The following is a 9848-nucleotide window of genomic DNA, read 5'->3' as shown; positions in this document are numbered from 1 at the left end:
ACTAAAATCACTCTCTGTCCCCATTACATATTCAGATGCCAAAATTGTTATAGAGACAACAACTAATCATGGCCTGTAACGGCCTTCTGGGATCTGAGCCGTTTGCATGAGTGTGAACCCTGCTCTGAATGTGCAGAGAATCAGGAGCCAGCACAATCTAGGGGGGTGGAATATGGCACTTTGCTGAAATCAATACTGCAGGGAAAGAGCCTCATTGAGGATAGGTCAGTGTTGCCCCACATTTATAATTAAGTACATTGGATAAAGGGTTTGAGTGACAATATAGGGGAAAGCGCATTAAAAACACCTTTATAGAAATATTTGAATATGTAAACTAGCATAATTTGTTCATCCCTAAGAGAACATTTACTCTTAGGATTCTTGTTTGTTTTCTTAAGAAAAGACCTTCATTGTTCTATTTGATTTAGAAAACAGTAAAAAGAGGTTCATGGATTATAATTATAGAGAATCATTTTTGAACAACAGTGTCATCCTAGCATTAGACAGGTAATCCCCAGATAAAAATTTCAAATGATACAATTTTTCAGATAAATTTTCAATATCTGATTCAAACACTGATATTCCAATATTTTTCCATATCTATTTCTTTCAACTTTTACATCTCCATGCAATTATAGAAGTGCAATTTGTATGTTTTTAAAATCATTTATGCTTAATTCATCAAAATACTGCTTTGTGAGTTATTTGATGCGCAAAAAAAGGTTTTTTTACATACTTTTCAATAAGCATTTAAAACCCTCTGTCCCAGAAACAGGAGAAATTTTCATTTTTTCCAGAGTAAATAATTATTTTCTTTAGTTACTTTATAATTGTCTTTCCATGGGCTAGGCCATTCCCAGGAGATGATTAATTTTAGTCCAGTTTGTTGTACAGTGGCCACAACTACACAGCTATTCTCCATTTGTCTTTTTTCATCAATTCAATGCTGTAACATTTTGCTCTCAATACACATGCCAGTTACTCTGATAGCTACTACCTACTTGGTGGGAAATAGCCCTCAAATGCAAAATGCCATGTATGGGCTTCTGAAAACTCTTCCCGCTGGTCATATTCAGTTCTTGAAAGCATTTTTCTTTCAGATTTTACTAAACCAGTTAGATTTGGGAAGAGAATGAAGTGGTGGAGGAAAGGAATAAAGACTGAGTTCAATGTTATTTCCAAAGCCTTCCCAGGAAAACAATTTATTATTCACTTTGGAATTCTAATTATAGAGATAACCCCTCTAATTAAATGAATTATTTGGCCACAGAACCTAAAATGTACATCAAATTTAAGTCTAATTGCCACAAGTTATCTTTTACACCTAAGTTTAATAAGCAATGGGATGTTTATCCTTCATATTTCTATGTAATACGGCTTCTCAATGCAAGTTTTTCTATCCACGGCACAGGTAGGGCCAGACTATATAGATAAAAATCCTCATTCCACCATTTGCCAGCTAAATAACTTAAGCAAGTTTAAAAAAAAAAAAGTTATTTAAATTAAATTAATTAACATATAATGTATTATTGGTTTCAGAGGTAGAGGTCAATGATTCAATGATTCATCAGTCTTACATAACACTCAGTGCTCATTTCATCACATGCCCTCCTCAATGTCCATCACCCAGCCACACCATTTCCCCCCCTCCAGTGGCCCTCAGTTTGTTTCCTACGATTAAGAGTCTTTTGTGGTTTGTCTCCCTCTCTGATTTCATTTTGTTTTATTTTTTCCTCTCTTTCCTTTGGGACCTCTGTTTTTTCTTAAATTCCACATATGAGTGAGATCATATAATTGTTTTTCTCTGATTTACTTATTTCACCTAGCATAATATCTTCTAGTTCCATCCATGTCATTGCAAATGGCAAGATTTCATGTTTTTTTTTTTTTTTTTTTTTTGTGGCTGAGTAGTCCGTTATATATATATATATATATATATATATATATATATATATATATATATATATATATGCCACATCTTCTTTATCCATTCATCTATCGGTGGACATCTAGACTCTCCATGGGTTGACTATTGTGGACATTGCTGCTATAAACATTGGGGTGCAGGTGCCCCTTCAGATCACATTTGTAATCTTTGGGGTAAATACCCAATAGTGCAATTGCTTGGTCATAGGGTAGCTCTATCTTCAACTTTTTGAGGAACCTCCATACTGTTTTCCCGAATGGCTACACCAGCTTGCATTCCCACGTGTAAGAGTGTTCCCTTTTCTCCACGTCCTGGCCAACATCTGTCATTTCCTGACTTGTTCATTTTAGCCATTCTGACTGGTGTGAGGTGGTATCTCATTGTGGTTTTGATGTGTATTTCCCTGATGCTGAGTGATGTGGGGCATTTTATCATGTGTGTCTGTTGGCCATTTGTATGTCTTCTTTGAAGAAATGTCTGCTCCTGTCTTCTATTTCTTGATTAGATTATTTGTTCTTTGGGTGTTGAGTTTCATAAGTTCTTTATAGATTTTGGATCCTAGTCCTTTATCTGAGGTGTCATTTGCAAATATCTTCTATTCTGTAGGTTGCCTTTTGGTTTTGTCCAGTGCTTCCCTTTCTTTGCAGAAGCTTTTTATCTTTATGAAATATCAGTAGTTCAATTGGCCTTTGTTTCCCTTGCCTTTGGAGATGTGTCTAGCAAGAAGTTGCTGTGGCCAAGGTTCATGGAGGTGGCTGCCTGTGTTCTCCTCTAGGGTTTTGATGAATTCTGGTCTTTAGGAATTTAGGTCTTTCATTCATTTGGAGTCTATTTTTGTATATGGTGTGAGGAAATGGTCCAGTTTCATTCTTCTGCATGTGGCTGTCCAATTTTCCCAGTATCATTTGTTGAAGAGATTGTCTTTTCCTATGGATAGTCTTTCCTGCTTTGTCAAAGATTGGTTGACCATAATGTTGAGGGTCCATTTCTGGGTTCTCTATTCTGTTCCATTGATCTATATGTCTGTTTTGTGCCAGGACCATGCTGTCTTGATGATTACAGCTTTGCAATAGAGCTTGAAGTCTGGAATTCTAATGCCACCAGCTTGCTTTCTCAATAATCCTTTGGCAATGTGAGGTCTTATCTGGTTCTACAAAAATTTTAGGATAATTTGTTCCAACTATGTGAAATAAGTTGATGCTATTTTGATAGAGATTGCATTGAATGTATGGATTGCTCTAGGTAGCACAAACATTTTAACAATATTTGTTCTTCCAATCCATGAGCATGGAACTTTTTTCCATTTCTTTGCGCCTTCCTCAATTTCTTTTGTGAGTATTCTATGGTTTTCTGAGTCCAGATCTTTTGCATCTTTGGTTAGGTTTATTACTAGGTATCTTATGGTTTTGGGACCAAATGGAACAGACCCATAACCAGCAAAGAAACTGAAGGAGTAATCAAAAAGCTCCCAACAAACATGAGTCTAGGGCCAGATGGCTTCCCAGGGAAACTCTACCAAACATTTAAAGAAGAATTAATACCTATTCTACTAAAGCTGTTTCAAAAAAATAAAAGTGGAAAGAAAACTTCCAAACTCTTTCTATGAGGCAAGCATTACCTTGATCTCAACACCAGACAAAGGCCCCACCAAAAAGAAGAATTACAGACCAAAATCCCTGATGAACATGGATGCCAAAAATTTCACCAAAATACTAGCTAATAGTATCCAACAGTGTATTAAGAGGATTATTCACCACAACCAAGTGGGATTCATACCTGGGCTGCCAGGATGGTTCAACATCTGCAAATCAATCAATGGGATACACTACATTAATAAAAGAAAGGACAAGAACCACAGGATCCTCTTGATAGATGCAGAAAAAGCATTTGACAAAGTACAACATCCTTTCTTGATTAAAACTTTTCAGTGTAGGGATGGAGAGAACATACCTCCATAGCATTAAAGCCCTCTGTGAAAAGCCCAAAGCGAATACCATTCTCAATGGGTAAAAACAGAGCTTTTTCCTTAAGGTCAGGAACACGACAGGGATGTCCACTATCACCACTGTGGTTCAACATAGTACTAGAAGTCCTCCCCTCAGCAATCAGACGACAAAACGAAATAATAGGCATCCAAATTGACAAAGAAGAAGCCAAACTCTCTCTGCACTGTATGGAAAAACCCAAAAGACCTCACCCCCAAATTGAAAGAACTCCTACAGGAATTCAGCAAAAAAAAAAAAAAAAAAAAAAGGCAGGATCTAAAATCAATGCACAGAAGTCCGTTGCATTTCTACACACTAGCAATGAGACAGAAGAAAGAGAAAATAAGGGGGTCAATAGCTTAGGCAAGTTATTTGATTTCTCCATGCCTCAGTTGCTTTATTTGCAAACAAAAACAAACAAAAAAACAAAACAGAGAGAGAGGAGAGAGAGAAATCGTATCTACCGGATAGGATTGTTTGAAGACCTAATGAGTTAGCACATATAAAGCACTTACAAATGTTTAAATTATGTGATCAACACACAAGCTCAGTGGAACAAGAACCACCACCACCACCAGGCCACGTAAGTAAGTTCCTCCACTTTGAGCTCCTCTATTCATCCTGGCTGTGCTTTGCCGACACAGGCACGTAACCTCGGCAGATCTGCACTTGACCAGAGAGGGGTCGGATTTTACGTCCGATTGTGAAGTCCTAAACACGGAACGACGAGCCGTTCTGTACACTCTCTGGACCCATCGCGCAGCGTGGGAGACACAAGCCACCCGGGTCTGGTGCTCGTCGGGGGCCGCCGAGAAAACAGTTACTAGTATTGAGAGAAAGGGAGGCTAGGAAGTCCCCCTTTTCAAAGAAATCAACGGAGCTGGGAGCGCTGCCGGCGGCTCAGTCCCGCGCCCCGGGAAGAGCGCTGAGGGACCGCCTCTGCCGCCGGCTCCCGCGCTGCCAGGTGGAGGCCGTGCGCGCGCCCAGGTGTCTCCGCAACTTGGTGGCTGCGCGCGGCAGTGACCCAGCCCCCGGCGCCCGGTGGGAGCGGCAGCCAGAGAGGCGAGCGGCGGGGACGCTCGGGGTGAGCGTTGCCAAGGGGGCACCGGCGCCCCGGCACTTTCTCAGCGCCTGGTTCTCCGGGTCCTTCCGGAATCGGCATCTTTGTTTGGGCTTCGCGCTGGGCTCGGCGCCGCGGGGCACCACTGCCTTCCCCGCGGAGGAGCATCCTGCAGCGGCGGACGGTGCTGGGGGCGGCGGGAAAGTGCACCCCCCGGGTGGGAGCCGGCTCTTGGGGCGCGCAAGGCGGGAGGCAAGGTCTCTGAGTGGGGGGCGGGGGGCAAAGTGCATCCCCCCCCGGGATGGGAGGCCGGCTCTTGGGGCGCACAAAGGGGGCGAGGCAAGGTCTCTGAATGGGGGGCGGGGGGCAAAGTTCACCCCCCCCGGGATGGGAGGCCGGCTCTTGGGGCGCGCAAGGGGGGGAGGCAAGGTCTCTGAATGGGGGGCGGGGGGCAAAGTTCACCCCCCCCGGGATGGGAGGCCGGCTCTTGGGGCGCGCAAGGGGGGGAGGCAAGGTCTCTGAGTGGGGGCGGGGGGGGCCCGGGGCGGGGGGCAGGCGAGGAGCTAGGTGCGGGGCAGGCAGGCAAAGTGCGGAAGCCGTACGGGGATGCTTCTAGAAAGTGGGGTGGGAGAAGGAGCTGGGGCGGGCGTGGGGAGGGAAGGCATCCGTGTCAGAGCGTGCGTGCGAGCCGATGCAGAACCCGAGGGGCGGGAGCGGCTCCGAGTGTGCGGGCGGGAGCGGGGGGCGCCGGCTCGGGTGTGCGCGCCCGGGTGAGTGACACCGAGGGGCGGGCTGGCCGGCGGCCGGCGGGCGGGGGCAGCCGCGAGGGGCGGGAGCGTCCCTGCGTGGAGCGGGCCGCGCCGGAGTTGAGTCGGGGCCGGCGTCCAGCCCGGGGGCCGAGGCGGCTGCGCCCTCCGCCGCGAGCGCCCGCAGCCCCGGGCCAGCTCCGCTCGCCGCGCGGCCCGCCCTCCGCCCGCAGGGGCCGCCCCGCCGGCCCGGGACAGAGCGGCCGGCGCTCGGCGCGGAGGTAAGCCGGTCCCCCGCGCTCCTCGCCCCCGCCTCGTCCCCCTCCTCGTCCCCCTCCTCCTGCTCCTCGTCCTCGTCCTCGTCCTCGTCCTCGTCCTCGTCCCCGCGCGCCGGGCCCGGGCCGGGCTGCGGGGCTGCGGGGCCGCGGGGCAGCGGGGCCGCGGCGGGGCCTGGGCGGCCGGGACGGAGGCTCGGCCGGGGCCCCGCATTCCGCCGCCGCCGGGCCGCCCAGCCCCCGCCGCCTCCCGGGGCGCTGGGTGTGGCCCCCGCTCGGCGCCGACGCGCGCTGGCGGCTCAGACCGGACGCGGAGGTCGCCGTCCTTCCTTTCCCGGGCCGGCCGGGCGGGCGGCGGGCGCGCTGGGGAGGCGGGCGGCCGCCGCGCTCAGCCCGGGACCCGCCCGCCGAGCCTCGCCGCCCGCCCGCCCGCCCGGCGCGAGCGCCCCCTTGGCCTCGCGGAGCGGAGAGCTCGCCCGGAGCCCGGAGCCCGGAGTGCGCGCCCGGCGGGAGCGGGATGCGCGCCCCCTCCCCGCGATGCCCCGCGATGCCCCGCGATGCCCCGCGATGGGCCGCGGGCAGGTGCGGGCAGGTGCGGGCAGGTGCGGGCGCCCGGGGCGGCGGGACCCCGGGTCCGCGGAGAGCGCCCCTCGCGCCCCGGGCACGCGCCCCCCCCCCCCCCCCGGCCCTGCCCGCGCGCGCTCCTCCGCCCGGGGGCTCCGCGCTCCCTGCGGACGTGCGGCCCCAGGTGACGCCTCACCTGCCCGGGGCCGCCCCCGAGGCTTCCCATCCTCGCAGGGGCGGCGGCCGGCGCTCGGGCCCGGGGTGCGCGCCAACTTCCCGGGCCCCGCTCCCCGCCGCGCCGGGCCCGCTCGCAGGACTCCTCCCGTGCAGCGCCTTGCCCGGAGGCGGCCCGCGATCCGCAGCTCGAGCGCCGGTGAACAAACCCTTGAACTTCAAACACAGCCTCTTTCTTTACAGAAAATGTGATCTGTGATATTTTGCACTTGCTTTTTTTTTTTCTTTTAAATGTGAACCTTATGTGAAAAACTTTTGCCAGTCCTATCAAAACTAAGAGAAAAAAAAAAAAAGAAAGAAAACCGACTCAAATTGTAGAGCCTATGCAGAGGAAGAAAAGGCTTTATTCCAATATTTTAAAGAGTATCGTCGTGCGACCTTTTAGGATGTCGTCTTAGTGTGTCTTAGAGGAACAGTTCATTGCCATTCTGATTGATTGTGTTTTCTACAGATTAAGCAGATGGGCAAGATGGCAGGGAAAAGAAGGGACAGGAAGTCAGAAATTGCTTCATTCTAAAAAAAATAAAAAAAGAATAGTCAAGCAGCAAATCCAATTATTGTGAAAGATATTCTGAAAATAAAGACTAAGATTGCTTTCTGGATAAAGTATTTCATTGGCTTTATTATTGTTTTTTTTTTTAGATTTAAATTCAATTAGCCAACAGCTTTGGCTTTATAAAATTGTATCACTTAACTAGAAAGAAAAAACAGTGTGTTGTATGCATGGGGGCAGTTTTGTCAAGCAACTGAACTGTTTAAAAATATCTGTGTATGATAATATTTATTGGATCTTTAGCTGGGGAAAAATCAACTTTAGGAATGATTTTCTATTTGAACAAGGCAAATATTGCTGCAGCCTCTAATAAGTATTTTGGATTAAACTCAGGCTTTGCTAGAACCTATTTTATGGAGGAAGAGAATGTAAAACCTGTCGAGTTCTGTATCTGTGTGGCTTTATTTTTAAGATTTTATTTATTTGAGAGAGAGGAGAGAGGGCATGGACAGAGGGAAGGGGGAGAGGGAGAAGCAGACTCCCCTCTGAGCAAGGAGCTCCGCAGCACTGGATCTTAGGATCCTGGGATCATGACCTGAGCTGAAGGCAGATGCTTAACCGACTCAGCCACCCAGGCCCCCCTCCGTGTGGCTTTAAACACACACACACACACACTAGACTAGCCCCAAAGATAATTTGCATAAAAATACAGATCACTTGAATGCAGGGAATATTTAAGAGGATAGTAAAATCTCAGCATCTGGGAAAGGAATATATTGGCAATTTTCTTTCTCCCTTTAATCCTTGCCTCTGAAAATATTAAGTCATTTCCAAGAATCAGCATAGTTTAACATACTAATTTGAGCAGGCAAGATCATAAACTCCTTTTGTATTCATGTGGTTTGGGGGGAGCTCCCTAATGAAAGTCTTAAATTGATTGTTTCTGTGCTCCCACTGATTTTCAAGTGGCCATTGTGAGGATGGGCTTGTGAAGCTGTTCTACCTACCACTTCATAATGATCAGGGAAAGAAAATGCTTAGGCCACACCATCGCAGGCTTTGAAGCGCTGCCAGTCGGGAGCATCTCATAGATCAATTTTGCTGTGCAGATGGAAATACTTGCCATAAGAAGTTAAGCTTTAGCGATGTCTCATTTTGGGTTCTAACTTCTATCAGTTTCTCAGTCAGTGACCATAGAATTGTACTGCCCTTAACAATGAGTATTCATTTATGGCTTATGTGCGAAGGGCGCCTTGGTGGTCTTTCTTCTATTCTCTTTACACAGTTTTATTTTTTTTTATTTTTATTTTTTTTCTTTACACAGTTTTAATCAGCATCTCATGATGTGAGCCAGGATGAGAACTTTTGGGTACAGTGTTGATGAAATGGAAGAAGTTGGGGTAGCTCATAGTAAGATCCAAGTGGCCGCCACCTGTCTGGCCATATGATAAAAGTGGAGTGAGTTTTAGATAATAATAGATATTGCCTACTCACTGCCCTGTCATCTTCTGTAGACCCTTTCCTGACTCTGATAATTGAATCTTATGGCTGTTACAATTTTTGTACACAGAGTAGTCGCTTTTATCAGCATGGCACAGAACATGAGAGCAGATATATAATATGGCAAGATTTAAGTGATGGAGTCTGTTTATTGATTTCTGAATGATTGTGCGTAATTCAGCTAATCAATTCATTCCATCCCTGTTCTGCCTTAGAATGTAATCACGCAATTAAAATATGATTTTCTTGATACAAACAGTTAAAAACCCAGTACACATAATTAGAGAAGAAAAACAAACCTTTCTTTTTTCTTTCCTTTTTTTGAAGTAGTCTGCTATGAAGGTGTTATTTCCTTGACACATCAAAATGGCTAATTTGGAGTTGTGATGCTTGTTATGTAAATAGGCCATATGTTGAATTTCTACAGAAGTTTCTTCGTTCAGTGTTGTGGTAATGGATAGGATCCCCTAAGTACCATAACTAAGAAACATCGTCTGTGAAGATGTATCTCTCTACTATTTATATCATTCCTGTTATTTTTGTTTAATAGCTGGTGTTTTTATTTTCTAATAAAATATTCTTAGATGCGATGGTGTTATCCTTACAGCATATACATTTTTATCTCTAGCTCTGATGCAAACTCTGCTCCTGTTTATGCACCTGTTTCATGGTGGGTGTCCTGCTGTCAGACTAACCCTGCTGTGTGCCTGATAACAAACTTTGCATATTCTCTGCTAAACCTGTGCCTTCCACAATGAAAAGACTTCCCTTTGCCTGATACTCAGGGTTCTTTTCATCGCCCAGGTCCTGTGAACTTTTGCTTTGTAATAGTTTCTCTGAGCCAGTCCCCACAATCTCCTCTGCATTCCTCACTCTTCCTGAGAGCTCAGGTCCTTGGCCATCACTGTTCTGGAATGGCTAGAGCCAGCTACATCTTGATCTCTTAGTAAGTTGTCCCCACTTTGCGTGCTTCCACCGCACCAGCCTTCCTAAACTCTTCTCGTTGGAACTCCTGTCCAGGGACTGTCTTACTGGAAGACTGTGTTGACCTCAGGTTTATCTGA

The 9848-nt window shown here is 47.1% G+C and overlaps 1 protein-coding gene across 7 annotated transcripts in view; it reads left to right on the top strand.

The window, feature by feature from the left end:
- The first annotated feature begins 4864 nt into the window (after positions 1 to 4864).
- SPATS2L (spermatogenesis associated serine rich 2 like) overlaps positions 4865 to 9848 on the top strand; it is a 161225-nt gene continuing 156241 nt past the window's right edge. For 2 of the 7 annotated variants that reach the window (XM_072812743.1, XM_072812744.1), the window contains exon 1: positions 5910 to 5999. The gene's annotated coding sequence lies outside the window, so the exon portion shown is untranslated. Of the gene's footprint in view, positions 4997 to 5891; positions 6000 to 9848 lie in introns of those variants that run through there. The other 5 variants (XM_072812748.1, XM_072812752.1, XM_072812751.1 and 2 more) reach the window with 5 other exon arrangements.

This window comes from Canis lupus, chromosome 36 (genome assembly GCF_048164855.1).
Source record: "Canis lupus baileyi chromosome 36, mCanLup2.hap1, whole genome shotgun sequence".
Taxonomy (NCBI): domain Eukaryota; kingdom Metazoa; phylum Chordata; class Mammalia; order Carnivora; family Canidae; genus Canis; species Canis lupus.
The sequence above is the reverse complement of the archived record's forward strand: the minus strand, read 5'-3'. Positions and strand labels throughout refer to the sequence as shown.